Below are 25030 nucleotides of genomic sequence, written 5' to 3' on the forward strand. Positions count from 1 at the left end.
CACACACACACATATACAACAAGCACGCATGCACATGCATGCATACACTCACATATTCAAGCAAGCACGCACCTGCACACACATACCACAACACACCTACAAATCACAAACACTCACACGTAAGCACACACATCTCCTCTCCTTCTATCTCCTCTCCTCTCCTCCTATCTCCTCTCCTCCTATCTCCTCTCCTCATATCTCCTCTCCTCATATCTCCTCTCCTCCTATCTCCTCTCCTCCTATCTCCTCTCCTCATATCTCCTCTCCTCCTATCTCCTCTCTCCTATCTCCTCTCCTCATATCTTTTCTCTTCATATCTCCTCTCCTCCCCTCCTATCTCCTCTCTTCATATCTCCTCTCCTCCTATCTCCTCTCATTTTCCTCTCCTCTCCTTCTATCTCCATTCCTCCTATCTTCCTTCTCAACCCTATTAGAGGAGAAGGTCCAAGGTCCCTCTCCTAGGATTGTATTCTCCAATGTGTTTTGAGAAGGAAGGGAGGAGAGAGGACGTGAGAAAGAACCAAGGAAGATGAATTGAGAAAAAGCCTGTTGGCAAGTCTGTAATACCACTATTTCACCTCTATGGTGAGTTAATCTCTCTCTTTAACCACTAGGTGGAAACATCACTTCACCATTCAGTACTGTATCCAACCATCAACATAATAACTACTAGAGAGAGAAAGAACATTGTTACAGTAGGCAACTGTTAAACAATTATTTTTTGAAAGAATTGTCACCATTCCATGTCTTTACAGAGTAATCTTGTCCATAGTATATCTCACCACAGTCCTCCTGCCCAGAGATCTGACCACCATTATCAGGCTGTCCTGCCCCCAGTACCTAAACAACACAGAGAACCAGACAGTCAGACACTGTGGTACAAACATCCTCCTCAATTATAGACATAGTCCTATGTTTTTTCAGCTTTAAAGCCACACTCTGTAAGATGTAGATACCATCATCAAGAGTGGGTCATCAACAATGATCATTATTTGTTAGTTAATTACATTTTCATATGAAAATACCTTATTTACATAAATAGGTAAATAGGCCTAGCAACCAGCACTTCTTACAACTAGTTGACAAGCAATGAACATATGACACAAATTCACAGTTGACAGAAAGGCCTATGATCGAACACAGAGCAGCCTCATACACACTGCAAAATATACAGATGTAGGATCTTAATTTGAGCAGGTTTGCTATAACTTGAAAATAGTCCTGCAGCAACAGGAAATGATAATTATTATGATAATTATAATTAATGGAGTTTTTTCCTTCTTCTTTAGGGCAAATCAAGTCTTACATTTCAATGTGGAAATTACAACCTTTATGAACCTTTTTAAACCTTGAATACACTAAAAGTTTGCATTTCCTGCTATTCAGGAAAATTCTCAGCATCAAAAGAGTGATCAAAATGAGATCCTACATCTGTAGGAAGGGTCTCTTCTTTGAGCTATCAGGCTAAGAGACATGCTGTGTGTGTGTGTGTGTTACCTGAGTGCTGGTCTCCTGGTCCATTATTAGGAGCAGTGTCTGCTGTCTCTTCTCTCTTGGTGCTGGTCTCATCGTCTCTCAGGGTGTCTGCACTGATGTAGATATCCATAATCCTCTCCTCCATCTCACCTCTTTCAAACTTGACCTTGTTGTTCATATCTGGCTCAGCATAGATTACCTTTGACATCTTTAACAATGCCTGGGTCTTTCTTTCTATGTAGGTCTACTATACATTAAGTCTATGCTTCTATAATTAATGTGGTGGTCTTCCAACATGGCCGCCAGGAGGCGGCGTACGTCAACTGCAAGCCCTCTATACGTTAAGTCTCTGCTTCTAGTGATATCTCTGTCTCTGAGTCATCTGTGTGTCTCTGTCAATGTGACTGCTGTAGGTGTTAACTCTAGGGAAGTATCAACAAAATGACACGGGTAGTTATGGCTATGCTAATACAAAAAATAGAACAAGTTTGCATACTTGTGTACGTACTTGTGTGAATGGGTGCATGTGAGAGATTGTTACAGTGGTTATTGTTAAACCATTTTCTGTGGCACAATATAAATCATTCCATGTCTCTACATGGTCATCTTGTCCAGAGTATATCTCAACACAGTCCTCCTGCCCAGGGAATGGGACTTGCTATTTGTGGTGATGGACAGGACACTATCATACCAGGAAGACATAGATAATAGAGGGGAAGTGGAGAACAAAGTCTAGCTGTTAACATATATTAAATATCATATGTAACAGCCCCAAGATAATTCAGGTAGTTTCCAGAACTCCTCCTTCCTTTCACCTTTCTGCTGATTTGGACCCTCTGTTTACTCCCAAATATACACCAACATGTTCAGGAGATCCAGGACTACAAACATGGGTCATTATTATGTCCATACAATAGATTTGACACTATAACCTGCTCCAAGTGGATATTGAGGGTTGGTAGGCTTAACCAGTGAGGATGAGATGACAACAGAAACCACCAGGGCTCTCCTCTCTCTTGATGAAACTTATTGGTTGAGGAGTTTTTGAGTGACAGCTGGTTTAAACACTTCACTTCCCTCTTTTGGGACCCATATAGGGGAACAACAGTCAAATATGAGCATTTGATATTGGGCTTATATGTAACTTGACAACAAAGACTGACTGTCAAAAATGATTAAGTAACATCCTTTGATACCCTTTGATATCTCTACTACACTCATATACAGTGTATGTAATGGTGGTTTGGTAGGGTTGAGAATGTTTGCACCAGACCTAAATGGGAGCATGTAAATATGTAGCAAGTAAGAAGAATGTATTTGAATTGTAATTGATGAAATGCACTGCATGTAGAGTGTGCAAAAAGTCAAATATATTAACGTCATGTTGTATCTGATGATGTGTGAAACATAACTACTGGTACACAGGAAGCTACAAACAGGAAATAAGTAGGACTTTTTAATATTATGCTACTACAAACAAATATATCAATAAGTGTGTTTGTAGGTTAGAGAGAGAGAAGGGAGAGAGAGAGAGAGAGAGAGAGAGAGAGAGAGAGAGAGAGAGAGAGAGAGAGAGAGAGAGAGAGGAAGTTGTGTGCACTGTAGCCTACTGTACGTGTTACAGTATGTTGTCATGGTGATGTTAAACCACTTTCTCACAAATCCAGTTGAGTTTGCTGTCACATGACACGTCATTCCATGCCTTTAGAGGACTCTGATCTGTGTGTATCTCAGCACAGTCCTCCCCAGTAGGACCAAAATTATCAGGCTGTTTGTCATTCCAGTCCCTACAGGGATAAAAACAGTCAGATATCATGGATAATACCAGTACCTACAGTGTTAAATACCATCAGATATCATGGTTAATACCAGTACCTATAGGGTTAAAAACAGTCAGATATCATGGTTAATACCAGTACCTACAGGGTAAAAACAGTCAGATTTCAAGGTTAATACCAGTACCTACATGGTTAAAAACATTCAGATATAATGGTTAATACCAGTACCTACAGGGTTAAATACCATCAGATATCAAGGTTAATACCAGTACCTACAGGGTTAAAAACAGTCAGAATTCAAGGTTAATACCAGTACCTACAGGGTTAAAAACAGTCAGATATAATAGTTAATACCAGTACCTACAGGGTTAAAAACAGTCAGATATAATAGTTAATACCAGTACCTACATGGTTAAAAACAGTCAGATATCATGGTTAATGCCAGTACCTACAGGGTTAAATTCCGTCAGATATCATGGTTAATACCTGTACCTACAGGGTTAAAAACAATCAGATATCATGGTTAATACCAGTACCTACAGGGTAAACAACAGTCAGACATCACAGTTAGAAGATATTGTGGTTAATACCAGTACCTACAGGGTTAAAAACAGTTAGATATCATGGCTAGAACATCACCATCCTAAATAATATACAGGCATTTTTCATCGTAAAGTTAACTTTGTTGACTGCTATCATCAATGACAGTAACCTGTATAGAAAAATGTTGAATGGAGTCTTATTGACAGATTAGTTATCATCTCTCACCCTGTGGACAGTGGTCTGCCGTCCACCCATTTCCAGGTCCCCTCCTTTACAGAGTCAGTCAGACCAATCCAGACTCTCTTCTTGAGGTTGTACAGAAATGTCTGTTGTTAAGAAAGATAAATATATATACACTACCAGCCAAAAGTTTAGAACACCTACTCATTCAAGGCTTTTTCTTCATTTGTACAATTTTTTTTACATTTTAGAATAATAGTGAAGACATCAGACATATGAAATAGCAGATATGGAATCATGTAGTAACCAAAAAGTGTTAAACAAATCAAAATATATTTTATATTTGAGATTCTTCAAATAGTCACCCATTGCCTTGATGACAGCTTTGCACACTCTTGGCATTCTCTCAACCAGCTTCATGAGGTAGTCACCTGGAATGCATTTCTATTAACGGTTGTGCCTTGTTAAAAGTTAATTTGTGGAATTTCTTTCCTTCTTAAGGCTTTTGAGGTAGTCAGTTGTGTTGTGACAATGTTGGGTGGGTATACAGAAGATAGCCCTATTTGGTTAAAGACCAAGCCAATATTATGGCAAGAACAGCTCAAATAAGCAAAGAGAAACTACAGTCCATCATTACTTTAAGACATGAAGGTCAGTCAATACGGAACATTTCAAGAACATTGAAAGTTTCTTCAAGTGCAATTGCAAAAACCATCAAGCACTATGAAACTGGCTCTCATGAGGACCGCCACAGGAAAGGAAGACCCAGATTTACCTCTTCTGCAGAGTATAAGTTCATTAGAGTTACCAGCCTCAGAAATTGCAGCCCAAATAAATGCTTCACAGATTCAAGTCACAGACACATCTCAACATCAGCTGTTCAGAGGGGACTGTGAATCAGGCCTTCATGGTCGAATTGCTGCAAAGAAACCACTACTAAAGGACACCAATAAGAAGAAGAGACTTGCTTGGGCCAAGAAACACGAGCAATGGACATTAGACCGGTGGAAATTTGTCCTTTGGTCTGGAGTCCAATATGGAAATGTTTGGTTCCAACCGCCGTGTCTTTGAGAGACATTGTGTGGGTGAACGGATGATCTCAGCATGTGTTGTTCCCACCGTAAAGCATGGAGGAGGAGGTGTTATGGTGTGGGGGCTGCTTTGCTGGTGACACTGTCTGTGATTTATTTAGAATTCAAGGCACACTTAACCAGCATGGCTACCACAGCATTCTGCAGCGATACGCCATCACATCTGGTTTGGGTAAAGGGACAATCATTTGTTTATCAACAGGACAATGACCCAACACACCTCCTGGCTGTGTAAGGGCTATTTTACCAAGAAAGAGAGTGATGGAATGCTGCATAAGATGACCTGGCCTCCAAAATCCCCAGACCTCAACCCAATTGAGATGGTTTGGGATAAGTTGGACCGCAGAGTGAAGGAAAAGCAGCCAACAAGTTCTCAGCATATGTGGGAATTCCTTCAAGACTGTTAGAAAAGCATTCCAGGTGAAGCTGACTGAGAGGATGCCAAGAGTGTGCAAAGCTGTCATCAAGGCAATTGGTGGCTATTTGAAGAATCTCAAATATAAAATATATTTTGATTTCTTAACACTTTTTTGGTTACCTCATGATTGTGTTATTCATAGTTTTGATGTCTTCACTATTATATTACAATGTAGAAAATAGGAAAACAATAAAGAAAAACCCTGGAATGAGTAGATGTGTCCAAACTTTGACTCTCTCTCTCTCTCTCTCTCTCTCTCTCTCTCTCTCTCTCTCTCTCTCTCTCTCTCTCTCTCTCTCTCTCTCTCTCTCTCTCTCTCTCTCTCTCTCTCTCCCTCTCTCTCTCTCTCTCTCTCTCTCTCTCTCTCTCTCTCTCTCTCTCTCTCTCGCTCGCTCTCCTCGCTCTCTCTCTCTCTCTTTCACCTGTTCCTTTTCACTGTTTATGATCACCAGGTCTGCTCCTCTCTCCAGACAGTCTTCTCTGCTCTCCTTCCAGGTGTTAGTCTCGGTAGACAGGAAGTACCAACTGGATTCAAACTTCTGCCAGCCTGTGTGTCCAAACTTTTGACTGGTACTGTATATATTTACATGCTTGATTATATCTACCCCTGTACACCCATATTCTCTCTCTCTCTCTCTCTCTCTCTCTCTCTCTCTCTCTCTCTCTCTCTCTCTCTCTCTCTCTCTCTCCTCCTCTCTCTCTCTCTCTCTCTCTCTCTCTCTCTCTCTCTCTTCTCTCTCTCTCTCTCTCTCGCTCTCTCGCCTCTCTCGCTCTCTCTCTCTCTCTCTCTCTCACCTGTTCCTCATCACTGTTTATGATCACCAGGTCTGCTCTTCTCTTCAGACAGTCCTCTCTGCTCTCCTTCCAGGTGTTAGTCTCGGTAGACAGGAAGTACCAACTGGATTCAAACTTCTGCCAGCCTTCAGGACAGGTTTGTTCTACAAGATGAAAAAATTAATTTCCTTCAACTTATCACACTAAACACTTAATGAAAGAATACAAACACAACTATAAAGTGTGTGTGATTAATGATAATGTATTACTGTAGGTGTACTCACTGAGATTGGTAAGCATCCTGTTAAGAATCTCTAACTCAGTCTGTAGCTGGTCTCTCTCATTAGTCAGGGTGTTGTAGCTGGTCTGTAGCTGGTCTCTCTCTTCAGTCAGGTTGTTGTAACTGGTCAGTAGCTGGTCTCTCTCATTAGTCAGGTTGTTGTAGCTGGTCAGTAGCTGGTCTCTCTCTGCAGATGAGTTGGTCTTATATGCTAAGAAGCTCTTAGAGACCCCATCATCTGTCACAACAACAACAAAGTTTATCATTAAACGAGATAATCACAGAACTACTGGTGAATTGTAGGAATTATAACTTCAGACTTACAGTGGACATACAGGCCTATGATCCCAGCCAGTAGAACACACAGCAGCCCCAGACACACTGCAGCAACTCTGGAGGATCTCTTCCCTGAGCTATCAGGCTCTGTGGACAAAGGTACTGTACATAGCATCATCAATGAGACACAATCGAACATGGACCATATAGCGCAGGGATCATCAACTAGATTCAGCCGCGGGCAGATTTTTGTCTTGAGCGAATGGTCAGGGGGGCCGGAACAATAATTGCAAATAATTACCAGGGCTGCAAATTGACCGCAAGTTCAAATAGATATAAAATTGGACTAAAAAGTAATAATTTCAAACCTTGTTTACGTTAGTGTGTGTCTCTCTATTATACTTGGGAATACTTGGGAACAGATTTCCAAAATGTAAATCAATAGGAGCTGGTGTTTTTACAGTCTGTTATGTCAAACCTGATTGAAACTAGAATTAGCGCAATGACCTCCATGCCATAAACCTCCAGTCAACTCTAGTTAGCAATGGCTCACAAAACCACCTCTAACTTCCTTCATACTGGATACAGAGTCATACAAATGGTATCCACAAGCTCATCTGACTGTGGGGAAGTAGATAAAGTGCATCATTGCTACAATCCTGAAGTATCCCTTTAATTCAAAATTCACTTAGTCTCCCATTGATATAAATGAATGACTAAGTCTAAATTTGACTTAAGTGGAAGATAGGATTCGCCCATATGATCTCAAAGTATGAAGAATCTATTTTGCATGATCTCTAAAAGGTGGAAAAATAGCTGCACATTTAAAGTGGTGGTTTTTCACCCCCATCTCTCTTTTTGTTGAGGGGGACTTGTGGTTGTTTAAGATACAGCTTCTCACTGCAACAGGAAATATAGTGGCCAGTTACAGTTAACCCCTAGCCTTGCTAATGTTAGCCAGATAGCTAATGTTAGTAGAATTCATAACATATCACACGTTTAGCAAATTCATAACATATTGTAAGTTTAGCAAATTCGTAACATATCATACAAATTGTAATTTGTAACATATCATACCAAATGGATGATGGGCATCCACACATTGACATATAAAAGGTAACATATGAAAGGTAACATATCATACTAAATGGAGTGTCTTGCTTTACGTACAGAATAAAACGAAATACTTTGAGACCAGGTTGGAAATACACAGTGGCGAGTTACATAGGACTTTATGAACATGAAAATGAATGTTTCTGCAGTTAGTATACATCCTACAGAGCCTCGAACATTTCAGAACATTTAACCTCTAATCTTAAAGGAACGACCTTTCATTTAGGAGATGTAGTATTTTCATTTAGGAGATGTAGTTCGTTACAGTTTATTTTACTCAGTTGGCTTTTGAAGCCTTGGGGCATTGGGCATAAGCCAATATCATCACATTAACATAAGCTAAATTGTTTGTGTGGCAATTGGAAGAATAATAACTATTGGTTTACTCTTCGATGTGTGTGTCTCTATGACAACAGTGTACTTACTAGTATTCTGAGATTCAGGTTGTTTATCTATGCTCCTGTTCACTGTATCCTGTCCACAGCTCTTCCTGTCAACATTAGCATGAATCTCCTCAGACTGCTCCATATAAAGGCTAATTCTAATTGCCCCCTTAAAATATACTTTGGTACTTTAAGGAGCGGCACACAATACAACGGACAGTATATTCTGTGGTATATCCTCTTAAACATCTGCTTTAATTTAACATTCTGTGTCTGAGAACGTACAGTGTTATATTCTCTATTGTGTTGATTTCCTGTGACAGGAAACCTGTCTTCTCAGTCTCCCCCCAACAAATTTTTTTTGGGAAATGGAGAGACATGAAACAATCTCCATGAGCCCTTTTTTTGAACATTTTCAATTGTAGGAGCAGGATCCTGTTATTCAACCATCTCTTTGAGTGTTTAGTCCAAGTCACATGATTTCATAGAAAATGTGTCTTTACATTAGAACTCCCTGCCCTCTAGACACCTTTGTGTTGATTCATACCAAATTGTGGTCCTCTGTAGCTCAGCTGGTGGAGCACGGCGCTTGTAACGCCAAGGTAGTGGGTTCGATCCCCGGGAACACCCATACACAAAAAAATGTATGCACGCATGACTGTAAGTCGCTTTGGATAAAAGCGTCTGCTAAATGGCATATTATATTATTATTATATATTTAGGGAGGACTTCACACCTTAACCAGTGGTTTGAGCAGACAGCAACCTCCAGGAAGAGACACAACAGTAGATAGACACCATGCATGAGTGAGTGGGTATGTAGCAGCCAGGTCCACTGGTGCTTGGTGCAGTGTGTTACCATTGGTCAACTACACGTTGTCCCTTGTACAGTGAAGGTTGTGAGTCACGGCTTTCATTAGCATCGTTTTTTTAAATTAATGTTTTACATAGCCTCAACCTATGGCAAATCACATGACATGTTTGTAATAAAATAATGAAGAGTCATTTTCCAGAGTACAGTATGTCTACATCCTCTCCTCTAAATCTAAACACAACTATTATTTGTCTTATTTTTTCTCTCTTCCTCATTCTCTTAATGTTCTTCTTCCTCCTCTATGTCTCTCTGACACTAAGGCTCTATCTCAATTAGTCTTTCCTAGATTCCTCTCCGATCTCCTCTCCTCCTATCTCCTCTCATCTTATCTCCTCTCCTCCCATCTCCTCTCCTCCTATCTCCTCTCCTCCTATCTCATCTCCGATCTCCTCTCCTCCTATCTCCTCTCCTATCTCCTCTCCTCCTATCTCCTCTCATCTTATCTCCTCTCCTCCTATCTCCTCTCATCTTATCTCTTCTCCACCCATCCCATCTCCTCTCCTCCTATCTCCTCTCCTATCTCCTCTCCTCCTATCTCCTCTCATCTTATCTCCTCTCCTCCTATCTCCTCTCATCTTATCTCATCTCCTCCCATCTCCTCTCCTCCTATCTCCTCTCCTCCTATCTCCTCTCCTCTTATCTCCCCTCCTCCCATCTCCTCTCCTCCTATCTCCTCTCCTCCTATCTCCTCTCCTCCTATCTCCTCCCATCTCCTCTCCTCCCATCTCCTCTCCTCCTATCTCCTCTCCTCCCATCTCCTCTCCTCCTATCTCCTCTCCTCCTATCTCCTCTCCTCTTTCTCACTGTATCCAACCATCCAACCACCTCTGTAGCTCAGCTGGTAGAGCACGGCGCTTGTAACGCCAAGGTAGTGGGTTCGATCCCCGGGACCACCCATACACAAAAAAAATGTATGCACGCATGACTGTAAGTCGCTTTGGATAAAAGCGTCTGCTAAATGGCATATTATTATTATTATAATATAATAATTACTAGACTACCAGATAAACAACGAGAGAGAAAGAGAGCTTCCAAACATGTTCATAAAAATATATGTTTAGACTCTATAGAAGCATCTTAGAAGCCAATTACTATTTGAAAATGTCATGGAAAGAGTAAAAAAAAAAATAATACAAGTGTTGATAATGGTATGCTCATCTTAGAGAGTGTCTTTACAGCTGAAAAAAACATATGTCTATAAGGATGTTTGTACCACAGTGTCTGACTGTCTGGTTCTCTGTGTTTAGGTACTGGGGGGCAGGACAGCCTGATAATGGTGGTAAGGTCTTTGGGCAGGAGGACTGTGGTGAGATATACTATGGACAAGATTACTCTGTAAAGCCATGGAATGATGACAAATGTTACAAAAATCATAACTGGATCTGTGAGAAAGTGGTGTAACAATAACCCACAGTAACAAACGTTCTCTCTCTCTCTCTCTCTGTCCCTCTCCCTCTCGCTCTCTCTCTGTCCCTCTCTCTCTCGCTCTCTCCCTCTATCTCTCTCTCTCTCTCTCTGTCCCTCTCCCTCTCGCTCTTTCCCTCTATCTCTCTCTTCTTTTCTCATAGTTATTATGTTAATGGTTGGATAAGGTCCTGAATGGTTAAGTGATGGTTTCACCTAGTGGTTAAAGTGAGAGATGAACTCACCATAGAGGTGAAATAGTGGTATTACAGACTTGCATATGGACTCTTTCTCAATTCATCCTTCCTCCCCCCACCCCCTTCTCAAAACACATTGGACAATAATATCCTAAGGGAGGGACCTTGGACTTTCTCCTCTAATAGGGTTGTGTGTGTGTGTGTGTGTGTGTGTGTGTGTGTGTGGTGTGTGTTTCTTACCTAAGTACTGGTCTCCTGGTCCATTATTAGGAGCAGTGTCTGCTGTCTCTTCTCTCTTGGTGCTGGTCTCACCGTCTCTCAGGGTGTTTGCACTGATGTAGATATCCACAATCCTCTCCTCCATCTCACCTCTGTCAAACTTGACCTTCTTGGTCATATCTGGCTCAGCATAGATGGCCTCAGACATCTCCAACAACTTACTGTGTTTTCTGTCTATATTCAGGTTCTGGTCTTGTCGTTGACCCTGTGTCTGTGTCTCTATCTGTCCCTGCTCTGAGTCTGTGAATAACTGTTTATGATGTTACACCCAGAATAAAAGGGAAATGTTAAAACAGGAAGATGATGAAAGAGTAACATTCGTGGTTGAGGTTGGGACATTTTCTTCTCCTGTTCATCTTTATATCTGATTCCTGAGTACTACGGACTTACTTATCAGGAGTCTACTGTACTGACCTCATGTTGTGTGTAATGTATTGACCTCATGTTGTGTCTAATGTATTGACCTCATGTTGTGTCTAATGTACTGAACTCATGTTGTGTCTAATGTACTGACCTCATGTTGTGTCTAATGTACTGACCTCATGTTGTGTCTAATGTACTGACCTCATGTTGTGTCTAATGTACTGACCTCATGTTGTGTCTACTGTATTGACCTCATGTTGTGTCTAATGTATTGACCTCATGTTGTGTCTAATGTATTGACCTCATGTTGTGACTAATGTACTGAACTCATGTTGTGTCTAATGTACTGACCTCATGTTGTGTCTAATGTACTGACCTCATGTTGTGTCTAATGTATTGACCTCATGTTGTGTCTAATGTACTGACCTCATGTTGTGTCTAATGTACTGACCTCATGTTGTGTCTAATGTACTGACCTCATGTTGTGAGTAATGTACTGACCTCATGTTATGTCTAATGGTGTGTGAAATATAACTCTCAACACACAGGATGCTGATAAGAAGGAATTTATTCATATGCTCACACATAAAATGGTGTGTGTGCGTGTGTATTTGTGTGTGTGTGTTTGTGTGTGAGATAGGGTTCCATTTGAGACGTACCCTTAATTTTTTACATTTACATTTTAGTCATTTAGCAGACGCTCTTATCCAGAGCGACTTACATTATTTATTTTTGTATACCCCCCGTGGGAATCGAACCCACAACCCTGGCGTTGCAAACACCATGCTCTACCAACTGAGCTACATCCCTGCCGGCCTTTCCCTCCCCTACCCTGGACAACGCTGGGCCAATTGTGCGCCACCCCATGGGTCTCCCGGTCGCGGCCGGCTATGACAGAGCCCGGATTCGAACCAGGATCTCTAGTGACACAGCTAGCACTGCGATGCAGTGCCTTAGACCACTGCGCCACTAATGACTAATGTCATTATTCACATTCTATGTAGGCCTTATGCACTGCATCTGTCCTAAACACACAGGACACTTTTCATCCATGGATATAAGGTCACTACAGCTACAACAGGACATCTTTAAAGAAAAAGGCTTTAATTTAAACTTATTTTATAAATTTTTAATCTGTTCAGTTTCTGAGTTGGTTAAAATTAGGTGAAAGTTAGGGTTAAGGTAAGGTCAGTTTTAGGTTTTGTCCTTTAAAACAGACAGTCTAGACAGCAATGTTCCCTATAAACTGCGCGAGTGCGCGGCCACACACTTCCTTGAGGACTGCCGCGCAGAATAATTACCATGCCGTGCTGAGATTCAAGAGATTGAACTTCACTGAGTTCACCCCATTAGTTTGAACTATATAGATCAACGTTTTTTCTGCAATACAATCAATATTATATCAGCCCCTTTTCAATTCAACAAACCAAAACAAATCTAACTTTTCAAGATTGAGTCTGTGATTGTGTTTTAGGCAGAGCCAGAGCGCAACGGAGTATAATTCTATTGGCGGGAGTTGCCCAAGAGCGGTCTTTCAATTATCGACGAGAGAATATGTTTTTCAGATCAGTTCAGATTAGAACACAGAGCCGCGCGTGTGCACAGTTGTTGATATTCTTTGCTAGTTAGCGAGTTATTAGCCCAGGTATTGTCGTAGTAAATATATAATGTTATAGCTTGGTCTGACTAAAATCTTGTGCATGACCCATTTTAATGTTAGGAGCTTGTTTTCAATCAATGCTGTTCCTATGCAAGAACAATGGACAGAGCCAATATCTTCTCAAGGACAACACCCACGCCACAGGCCACAATCTGGTTGCTCCCCACGAGACTTTCCTTTGAGAACATACACACATTCACACACACATCTCCATGCATACGCACACTCATCCTCATGCCTCACGAGTTACGCACACACACAAACTGCACATCTTTCTACTGGTCGGTGCCTAGGGCAGAGGACTCTGCCGTGCACAAAATGGGGCTTCTACTCTGGACAGAGCAGACCCGCCTCCTACGCTTCGGGAACCAATCAAGGGACTATAAGAAGGACCCCTTCCTTTGTGTTGCATTGTATAAAGTAATGCTGAAAACTCTGTTTTTGATCCCTTTCAACTGTCTCGATAAGAGGCAACTGAATGGGTCCATGCATGTAGCTTGAGCAGTACCAGCTATCTCTGTTGTTTAATAAACTGCCTTTTGCTTAAACATATTCCTCTCCGTCTAGCGTCGTTGGTTCTGTACTTCCTCTCCTGTATGGTTTCACCAACAAAAATGGTAGCAGAGGATTGTTTTTAATTCGATCTAAAAGTTGGTGCGAGAGGAAAAGGCAAATCATCGATCTAAAAACAGACGGAAGAGTGACCTGAAATCCAGGAGAAATCAACTATTCGTCTTGGCTCAGGAACCTGATCAGAGCGCGCTCTTCTAAAAAGGTATGCAGAGCCTGTTAAAACGAAATCTTGCATATTGTATTATAGACCAATACCAAATTATGATCAGTAGTACTGAGCGTGAGTATGAATACTTGTTAAATAATTTCCATCCTAAATGAATTAAGGCATACATGAGATATCTCGTACTGTGATTTATATTAATTAATCTATGTGAAGGCATAGTGGAAATCATAGTATAGATCTATGTGGAATTTAAATCTATGTGAAGGCATAGTGGAATCATAGTATAGATCTATGTGGAATTTAAATCTATGTGAAGGCATAGTGGAATCATAGTATAGATCTATGTGGAATTTGCTGTGTTTTATATTTTAACGTGTCTGTGTTATATCTTAAACGTGTAATGGATGATGGGAAGTTATAGTGAGACTTATGAGACTGAACACCAATCTGTGGATTTGAGTGAATTTGACCTAGGGTTTCAGGAACCGGGGACTGGGGAGACTGATATTGAAGTTGTGCATGATTCTAGAACAAGCGTGAGATAACTAAAGCGTGGTGTGTGCTGTGTGCAGAGATTACTGCATTGGTATATGTGACTGGAATTCTGATTCTTATGATAATAATTGCATTACAAATTATATAAATTAGCCTCTTTATATGCGAGGGTGTCATACATGAGATAAGTCTGTATTTGATACCGATAATACATCCAAGATAGAGAAAGCAAGATGGCAGGACCAAACATAACCATACCCAAATTCAATGAATACATAGAACAACGAATGACAGGGAGAGTAATGCCTGGTCCACCAAGGGAGGGAGGTCATATGCCCGCCCTTGATGTACAACAGATAGAAATGACTGATTATGTGAAGAAATTGACGGAATTTTCTGCAGCACTCTCTTCTCAGGCGCAGAAGGCCCAAGAGGGGGAGCTGTCGGGAAGTACGCTGACACTGAAGGTAAACGTGGGAGGCTGGGTGAGGGTTAAAGTCCACAAGAGAAAGTGGCTGGAACCCAGGTGGACTGGACCGTACGAAGTGAAGGAGGTTACTTCACACTCAGTCCAGGTCAGAGGTAAATTAGGCGCACACTGACACCATCTAACTCATTGCACACCAGCCCCCACTCCTTCTAGATCACTGACAGAAGTCAGGGCTGATTTGAGCAGCGAGAACCAATCCTGACAACACAATGAAGAAACCCTTATGGGAACAACAATCTCACTCAGGGTGAAGAATAACTTTTTCCCCCTGGGAGAGATTGGGAGTGTCTGAATGTTTGTATGTATGTTTTCTGATAGGTATTGGACTCCTGCTGGGCACTCCTTATGAGGTGTTGTTGTGTGAAGCTATTTTGAATTACTTGTTAAATTGACTTGTAATATAGAAGAGGTGGCTAAGGGATTTTTAACAGTACCAACCATGGGGGGGGGCAAATCCTCACAAGAGGTCCCAGAATTTACTGGGGACGAGAAATGCTTGATGTAATTAAAATGGAATCCAGGGATAGCTTCAAATCTCCATTATATAACCAGGTGGAGGGAGAGGTATGGTTTTGAGGGACGTCTGGACGCAGATAAACTCGAATCCATGCTTAAAACAGATACATAAGGTGTGTAAAGGAGAAATGAGCAGTGAGAGAGAAAGAGAGAGTTGCGAGGGGAGGGGCTGGAGAGAGCGAAAGTGTGGCTTTTGGAGCGAGGAAAGACTGGAGTTGGCTGGGAACACCACGGGGTGATTATTTGAGAGGTGCCTGTGGGTTTCTGACGAGGGATGAGATGGGTGAGAAAGTAGAGAATATTTACATTTGCATTTTTGGTGATTTGGCAGCTCTTGTCCAGAGCGACTTGCAGGAGCGATTGGGGTTGAGTGCCTTGCTCGAGGGCACATCGGCAGATTTTTCGCCTGGTCGGCTCGGGGATTGGAACCGGCGACCTCTCGGTTCTTGGCGCGGCGCTACTGATCACTAAGCTGCCTGCCGCCCCATATGAGTTTAAGGTTGTGGCGTTGTTTGATCATGTGATAAGGTTTAATTTGTAATCGGACCATAACTAAAGTGGTTGTAGAAGTAATGTATAGGTAGGGGAGAGCCAATAGGGGGCTCCATTGAACTATTATGGTTTATTTGGCATTTCAATGGCATAAGGTGAAATCTGTATGCATGAGGGGAATTCGATTATGTATTATTATAGTATTATGGACACTCCGTAATAAATAAACTGAACCAAACAAGACGTTACTACAGCAATAGAGAATAGTTAATGTTGTTACGTTAGTTCTTAAACCCGATGATAGAGGAAAATGCAGAACGCTGTTAGAGTGTGTTTTATTTAGGCTACTAGGGTGTTTGAGACGGAAGGGCTGGCTAGACGGGGGTGATGACGTGGCTGGATGTGCGACGTGAAAGTATTTACTTTGTGAGAATCGTAGATGGTGTGGAGTGACTGGCGATGTCCCTGGTTCGAACACAGGTAGGGACAGTAGACAAAGCTTTCGCACTGGGGCTATATACCTAGATTACTATGTGGATGTGAAAGGTTGAATTAGATAGCTTAAATAGAAGTATTCTAGAAAAGTCTATGAAAATATGTTATAAGGTTACCATGCGCTCTCCCCGAAGGAGCAAGGGGAGGGTGAGAGACAGTACAGTTCAGATGGTAGGAACATTATTAAATGTATGCTAATCAACGATAGCAAGTATTTGTTTTATTAATTAGGGTATAATCAGAGAGAACAGTTAAATAAATTGAATAGCGAACTGAAATGGTTTAGCGGGAAAATATAAATGTTTGGTACATGTAGCAGAGTTAGGGTAATCAATTAAATAATAATTGTATACTCGAGGAATTTTGAGTGGTTTTATAGATTAGTTATGAGGAATTAGATTGATACAAACAATTATTGATGGGTTAAGACTGGGGATAACCAGGAGAAAGAGATTAGCTCATCTCGTTGGAATGTTGCCAAGGGCTAGGGGAGCAGTAGTGAAGTTAGGCCGTATTTAGGTCATAAAAGTGAGCTACCAAATTAAGGCCTGGCTATTTGTGGTTGTTTTTCAAATTGGGTTTTCAAATAAAAAACAACACACCTAGTATGATGTTTATAAAGCCTTGTTTCAATTTTGGGGGGTTTTCAGCAGGTCAAGGGTTATAGGTCTTAAAGGTGCACACAGTGAATTTTATGGATTTTTTAGGTTTTGGCTGAGTTTGGGGTATATATGATTTCTTATGAGAATGAATGTCATGAGGACTTAATGAACACTTGGGATAACTAACATTTATGAAATATTTAGAATAATGGTAATTGTTTAGTATACTATGGGATTAAACAGTTCGTTAAATGATTTCAATGGCCTCTGAACTCTGTTTTAACATTCTGGTGTTAATTAATCATCCACACTAGTACATTCTAAAGGCATGAGAGGAAGACTTTAAGATAGTTTATTTTACTAAGTTGAGGGTAATTTATAGTACTGTGAAAATTGTGAAGAAGATTATAATTTGGTAATAATATATTTGATTTGAACCATAAATAACAGAAGAGAGAGTGGAGGAATGGCAATTGGATAATGAAATACCAATATTAACTAAAGTGATTGTTTAGGTAGGTGGTAATATTGACACATGGCCAAATCATGTGTCAAAGAGGGGGATGGTTGGATTAAATATTAAATATATACGAAGGAGAGGACAAAATACTTTAAAAAAAAAACATGTATGATAGTTTATTAACCACACCTGTATGTCAGAGGTTTTGTGCCCCACAGGTGAACTAAAGGAGAAGGTGACCCACTCTATCTAACCAGGAGACTGAATCAGGCCTGGCGGGAAGGGCCCTACCAAGTACTGCCTTTGCCAGCAGAATAGCTGAGAGATCCATCTGGGTGCATGTCACACACTGTACAAAACCAGCTACACCTGACGAACAAACACAGAGTTAGGAGAAAGATCCGATCACCACTATGGTCCGGGGGTTGCCTCCTTAACGAAGATTCCCTTACCCTGTCTGATCATCCCTGTGTGAGTTCGATAGAAGGTAAAGCAATGGGTTGGCCTCTGGCATCTGACATGTTCTCAGGGCAAGGGTGGGGATTCACAGGTCTCCCGACGGTAGGTAGCTGTCTGATTGTGGGGGCCATATTCCTAACACACACGGACCCTCCTGTTTCAGCCAGAAGTGGTAGTTAACCTAACACAAGTTGAAAAGGCATAGGAGACAGCTAGACGTAGGGAAAGGGGAAATTCTAGAGTAAACCTCTCTGAGGGAGGTAGTGAGACCGGGGCTGTGATAAAGATAGTGCAAAACTATAGACCTGGAGGAAGTAGTACAGGTGGAAACGGGGTATAGAAATCTTAACCTGTGGTTGGAATGGATTCAGTATACAGCAACAACTATGTCTAAAGAAGACTGTTTTGCCTGTGGGACAGCCAAACCAGGGTTAACAACTACTCCGTTCCCCTTGACAGGCTTTAACTCTCTGTCAGGTTTTTCCTCCATGCAAGCCACCTGGGAATGTGGTGAAAGAGTCTTATGGTAACTTGCACTATCTGTTTCCCCCGATAACAAAGTCATCCCGACCTGGGTTGCCTCAGTTTGAAGTCACAGGGGATTCTAAATTGTTTTTCTAGTCTAATCTCTCCTCTTTGTTGCAGCCAGAGGATTTTAGGAGCCAAAAAACCAGACCCGTGCTGACATCTGATGGATGTGTGGTGATAACTGATTGTGAACTCACCTACATACGCAAACAATCAAACGTGTCAGAGACTGGTGAGTTGTCACATAGAAAGTAGGACCTCCTCCCGGGATCCTTTGATGAAAGGATATATATTGATGGGATCCACAATCAGATCGCAGCTGGGTTTGAATCAAGTATTTTCTGGTGGTCAACAATTAATAAAAATGTAGATTGGATAAATTATATTTAATATAACCAGCAAAATATTTATAAACCACACTCGTGATGCAATAAAGGGATTAGCTGAGCAGACAGCGGCAACTAGCTTAATGACATGGCAGAATAGAATAGCTTTAGATATGCTTTTGGCTGAGCGGGACGGGGTTTGTGTTCTGTTTGGATATATGTGTTGTACTTTCATCTCCAACAATATAGCACCGGACGGGCCTGTGACCAAAGCACTTGAGTGACCATCACCACGCTGGCGAACGAACTGGTTGAGAACTCTGGTATTGATAGCTCCATAAACGGTTGGTTTGATAACATATTTGGTAAATGGAAAACTATTGTTGTGACTATTCTGGGTGAAGTTATGGCCTCTATGGGTATACTTGTTCTTTGTGGATGTTGCCTTATTTCCTGGCTGAGTGACTGGTTTGGTGAGTACTCTTCTATGGTGGTTACTGGATTTCTGACCCTAGTAATTGTGTTTTTGCTGTTAATGTGTTGTGCTGCTTGCATCGTCCCCTGTCTCAGGAGGTCAGTGGTAGGAGTGGTGCAGGCGTCAGGTATGATGCTGTTGTTACCGGCCCAGGATGATGCAGGTGACTCTGCTACTGACTCTGAGACCAAGCTGGATGATCCATGTTTTGCCTAGTAAAATACATACACGCATTTATTTTCAGTTCTTGCTCATTTATTACCTTACGTTTTTACTAACCACTGTGATTGTTTATTCTTCCTGATGTGAAGGTAAAGGATTCCTGGGTGGCTGGTAGCCAACTCAGTACATGTTAGGTGTAGGGGAGGAATAGAGGGTTAAAATTATTATTTTTATTTTCTATTAACATTAAATGTTGTGATTTAATTTCCATATCCTGTTATTCTTAAGGGTGATTATACTCTGTTTAGAGTGACACCATAAAATTGTTGGGTTTTATTTTTTGGATCTGTATGTGATGAATAGCTTGGAAGGAATGCATTAATGAGGAGCACTGTACTGATATGGATTGTTTCACATAACAGGCTGATAAGAACACTCTCTCTTTGTTGTCTGTGAAACTGTCCTTGAACATGGGTACATGGAGTACAGTTTTTGGGGGCTCGTCCTTTTGGGTGCTGACTGTTGTACTATTAATAAAAACGTCGATAGAATTAACTGCATACATTAATGTTAAAAATTAGGCAATTGGACACAACAAGGTTTTGAGGCGGTGCATGGCCAGTTGGCTGCAACCTCTCTCATGGCTTTCCAAAATCGTATTGCTGTCGACATGCTCCTGGCTGAAAAAGGAGGAGTATGTGCTATGTTTGGTGAACAATGTTGTACCTTTATTCCCAACAATACAGCCACAGATGGCAGTTTGATAATTGCCCTGGAAGGGTTACGAACTCTTAATGGTAAGATGAAGAGCCACTCAGGGGTGGACACTTCAATGTGGGACTCTTGGATGGATGCGTTTGGTAAATATAAAACGCTTGTTTCTTCTATACTTGTATCCATCTCAATTTTGCTGCAATTCTAGTGCTTTGTGGATGCTGTTGCATTCCATGCATACGGACGCTGACAACCAGGATTATAACCACCGCTATTGATCCAAATCCTGCAGATAACGGTCAGATGTTTCCTTTGCTTGCTATTGACGATGCTGACCAAGGATATCTGGATGATGAATAGCATCTAAGCTTTTTGTCACGTCTCTTGTGAGACGTGAAGAGGGGGAATTAAAACTTTATCTTCTGATAAAGTTTTCCTTATTTTGCCAAATTGCAGCATTTAAGCATTATGTCACGTCTCTTGTGAGACGTGAAGAGGGGGAATCAAAACTTTATCTTCTGATAAAGTTTTCCCTATTTTGCCAATTACACTGTTAGCTTGTGTCACGTCTTAAGTTTTCCTTCTTTACTGTTACTTGGTCACGTCTCTGGGGAGACGTGAAGAGAGGGATTTGTCGTAGTAAATATATAATGTTATAGCTTGGTCTGACTAAAATCTTGTGCATGACCCATTTTAATGTTAGGAGCTTGTTTTCAATCAATGCTGTTCCTATGCAAGAACAATGGACAGAGCCAATATCTTCTCAAGGACAACACCCACGCCACAGGCCACAATCTGGTTGCTCCCCACGAGACTTTCCTTTGAGAACATACACACATTCACACACACATCTCCATGCATACGCACACTCATCCTCATGCCTCACGAGTTACGCACACACACAAACTGCACATCTTTCTACTGGTCGGTGCCTAGGGCAGAGGACTCTGCCGTGCACAAAATGGGGCTTCTACTCTGGACAGAGCAGACCCGCCTCCTACGCTTCGGGAACCAATCAAGGGACTAGAAGAAGGACCCCTTCCTTTGTGTTGCATTGTATAAAGTAATGCTGAAAACTCTGTTTTTGATCCCTTTCAACTGTCTCGATAAGAGGCAACTGAATGGGTCCATGCATGTAGCTTGAGCAGTACCAGCTATCTCTGTTGTTTAATAAACTGCCTTTTGCTTAAACATATTCCTCTCCGTCTAGCGTCGTTGGTTCTGTACTTCCTCTCCTGTATGGTTTCACCAACAGTATACATAAGTATAGGTCAGCAATGGGGAGTTACTGCTTCCTACAAGAGCACAAAACATGTAGGCTACATTTCAAGCTGTCTTTGAAAATCCAGTCAGGTAAAACGCTTATGTCTTAATTAAAGGGGCAGTGTTGTATTTTGAGACAGGGTTGAATATGCAAATAAGCCAAATGGCAGAGGGGTAGCCTATATTGTGTAATTCTCTGTATGGTAATAATAATTACATGTATTTTGTAAAGTAGTGTCTTGCATAATACAACACAATACAATGCAATTTATAGTAATGTATTTAACCCATGGTGTTACAGACCAAGTAAAAAATCATGAATTAATGTCAAGCTCTTCATAACGTAAAAACGTTTTTTAAAGTCTCATGCAATGTAGGCCTGCATTGAACACCACCTATAGGCTACTGTAGGCTATATCATAGAAATCAAATGCTTTTTCAATGTGAAAATGTTATGGGATTTGCTCCATTGGTTTTGTTGGTAGGCCTACATAATGCTCAAATAGCCACAATAGCCTGTTGGCTCCTGTCTAAAACTGTAAGGGTACAGCCTCAGTGTTCACTGTAAACGCACGGCGGAAGTTTCCACTCACTATACCTCAAATGTGCTCAGTGCCCCAAAATATTAGAGGTAACATTGCTAGACAGTCTGCTAAAAGTGGACAGATTATCTTGGATGTGCTTTGCAAGTTCCTTAATGTCTAACAGAGGAGGATGTTAGTTACACAGATAACAACATTCATCTGAATTTAGGACCTTGTTGTGAAAGTCTGATATAGTGTAATGATTAGATAACAATACACTCACAGACTAGTCTCAGGGAGATGTTGAGAGTGACTTGTAGAACACACAGCATCCCAAAGCTCACAGCACCCATCCTGTAGAGTCTTCTCCCTGAATCCTCAGGTCCTGAGGAGATACACACTGATGTGAGAACACACACACACCCACTCACACACATAAACACACACACACACACCCACTCACATAAACACACACACACACCCACTCACATAAACACACACAAACACCCACATGCAATCACACGCACGTGCACGCACAAACACACGTATAAGAGCGTGGGGGTGTGACATAATCAGCCACAACAGGAGCGTTTCTCACAGCTGTTTTATGATATAAAGTCTACCAATCCATTCTTAAAGATGATAACTTATAAATGCCTCATGAGTTTAGTTCAACAGTTGTACCCCATCAGAACCCAAAATATATGATTTTGCATTAATTGTTTGTAAACAATGATATTGTAAACAAAAATGTAGAGCCTCAAAACATTTTTGAAACTATAATGTTGATCTTATGGATGATCAGTTCTTGCATATATTTCTCCAGCCCCATTCCTCAGCCTTTTACCAAACCGGTGGCGGGGTGGCCACTTTGTTTTGGTTGAACAGCAGATTGCCTCTTTAATACCTATGAATACATTTAAATTATACATCTATTTGCATAATTGAAGGCAAAATCATTCAAAAACGATTCCAGTGGGACTTGCTATAAGTTAGCATTTTTCATCGTTTTTAGTCATGTGTTTGTGTAAGTCTGTGTGTTCGTGTGTGTGTGTGTTTGTTTGTGTGTGTGTGTGTGTGTGTGTGTGTGTGTGTGTGATAGAGCTTTTTTAGTTGTTACCTGAGCGATGGGTCTCAATCTTCACTCTCCTCATTGCTATCTTGTCATTTTTTTCAATAATCTCATTTAATTCAATAACCTGTGATTACCTTTCTAACTGACTCCTAATGGTAATATCTACTGTATGATTACCTTTCTAACTGGCTCCTAATGGTAATATCTAATGTATGATTACCTTTCTAACTGACTCCTTATGGTAATATCTACTGTATGATTACCTTTCTAACTGACTCCTAATGGTAATATCTACTGTATGATTACCTTTCTAACTGACTCCTAATGGTAATATCTACTGTATGATTACCTTTCTAACTGACTCCTAATGGTAATATCTACTGTATGATTACCTTTCTAACTGACTCCTAATGGTAATATCTAATGTATGATTACCTTTCTAACTGACTCCTAATGGTAATATCTAATGTATGATTACCTTTCTAACTGACTCCTAATGGTAATATCTACTGTATGATTACCTTTCTAACTGACTCCTAATGGTAATATCTACTGTATGATTACCTTTCTAACTGACTCCTAATGGTAATATCTACTGTATGATTACCTTTCTAACTGACTCCTAATGGTAATATCTACTGTATGATTACCTTTTAACTGACTCCTAATGGTAATATCTACTGTATGATTACCTTTCTAACTGACTCCTAATTGTAATATCAACTGTATGATTACCTTTCTAACTGACTCCTAATGGTAATATCTACTGTATGATTACCTTTCTAACTGACTCCTAATGGTAATATCTACTGTATGATTACCTTTCTAACTGACTCCTAATGGTAATATCTAATGTATGATTACCTTTCTAACTGACTCCTAATGGTAATATCTACTGTATGATTACCTTTCTAACTGACTCCTAATGCTAATATCTACTGTATGATTACCTTTCTAACTGACTCCTAATGGTATTATCTACTGTATTCTAACTGTACTGAGTAGTAGAAATAGTATTAGTAGTTGATCTGATGTGTCTCCACCCGCTCCCTCTCTGTTCTCTGTCTGTGGCCCACAGCAGCTGACAGGATGTTTCAAGGCTCTATCCACCAATACGAAGTAGACTTGAAACATCCTGTCAACAGGGTGTTGTAACTGGTCTGTAGCTGGTCTCTCTCATTAGTCAGGGTGTTGTAGAGAGAGGAGCATACCTGGTGATTATAAACAGGAGAGAGAGAGAGAGAGAGAGAGAGAGAGAGAGAGAGAGAGAGAGAGAGAGAGAGAGAGAGAGAGAGAGAGAGAGAGAGAGAGAGAGAGAGAGAGAGAGAGAGAGAGAGAGAGAGAGAGAGAGAGAGAGAGAACCCTCTTCAACATATATATCAACGAATTAACTTGGGTCAAACATTTCAGTTAGCCTTCCACAAGCTTCCCACAATAAATTGGGTGAATTTTGGCCCATTCCTCCTGACAGAGGTGGTGTAACTGAGTCAGGTTTATATGCCTCCTTGCTCGCACACACTTTTCAGTTCTGCCCACAAATGTTCTATAGGATTGAGGTCATTGCTTTGTGATGGCCACTCCAATACCTTGACTTTGTTGTCCTTAAGCCATGTTGCCACAACTTTGGAAGTATGCTTAGGGTCATGTCCATTTGGAAGGACCCATTTGCGATCAAGCTTTAACTTCCTGACTGATGTCTTGAGATGTTGCTTCAATATATCCACATAATTTTCCTTCTCACGATGCCATCTATTTTGTGAAGTGCACCAGTCCCTCCTGCAGCAAAGCACCCCCACAGCATGATGCTGCCACCCCCGTGCTTCACGGTTGGGATGGTGTTCTTCGGCTTGCAAGCGTTCCCCTTTTTCCTCCAAACATAACAATGGTCATTATGGCCAAACAGTTCTATTTTTGTTTCATCAGACCAGAGGAAAATTTTCAAAAAAGTACGATCTTTGTCCCCATGTGCAGTTGCAACCGTAGTCTGGCTTTTTTATGGCGGTTTTGGAGCAGTGGCTTCTTCCTTGCTCAGCGGCCTTTCAGGTTATGTCGATATAGGACTCATTTTACTGTGGATATAGATACTTTTGTACCTGTTTCCTCCAGCATCTTCACAAGGTCTTTTGC

General features: G+C 41.0%; 1 pseudogene across 1 annotated transcript in view; it reads right to left on the bottom strand.

The window, feature by feature from the left end:
- Window positions 1-782: 782 nt before the first annotated feature.
- Window positions 783-25030, bottom strand: part of LOC311116276 — a 55754-nt pseudogene continuing 31506 nt past the window's right edge. The window contains exons 16-20 of the transcript in view: window positions 11027-11305; window positions 6865-6963; window positions 6545-6778; window positions 6282-6424; window positions 783-840 (exon numbers count right to left, since the gene is read on the bottom strand). The product of the transcript in view is annotated as an uncharacterized misc_RNA (transcript). The remainder of the gene's footprint in view (window positions 841-6281; window positions 6425-6544; window positions 6779-6864; window positions 6964-11026; window positions 11306-25030) is intronic.

This window comes from Coregonus lavaretus, assembly GCF_964263955.1.
Source record: "Coregonus lavaretus genome assembly, contig: HAP1_SCAFFOLD_2460, whole genome shotgun sequence".
NCBI classification, from domain to species: domain Eukaryota; kingdom Metazoa; phylum Chordata; class Actinopteri; order Salmoniformes; family Salmonidae; genus Coregonus; species Coregonus lavaretus.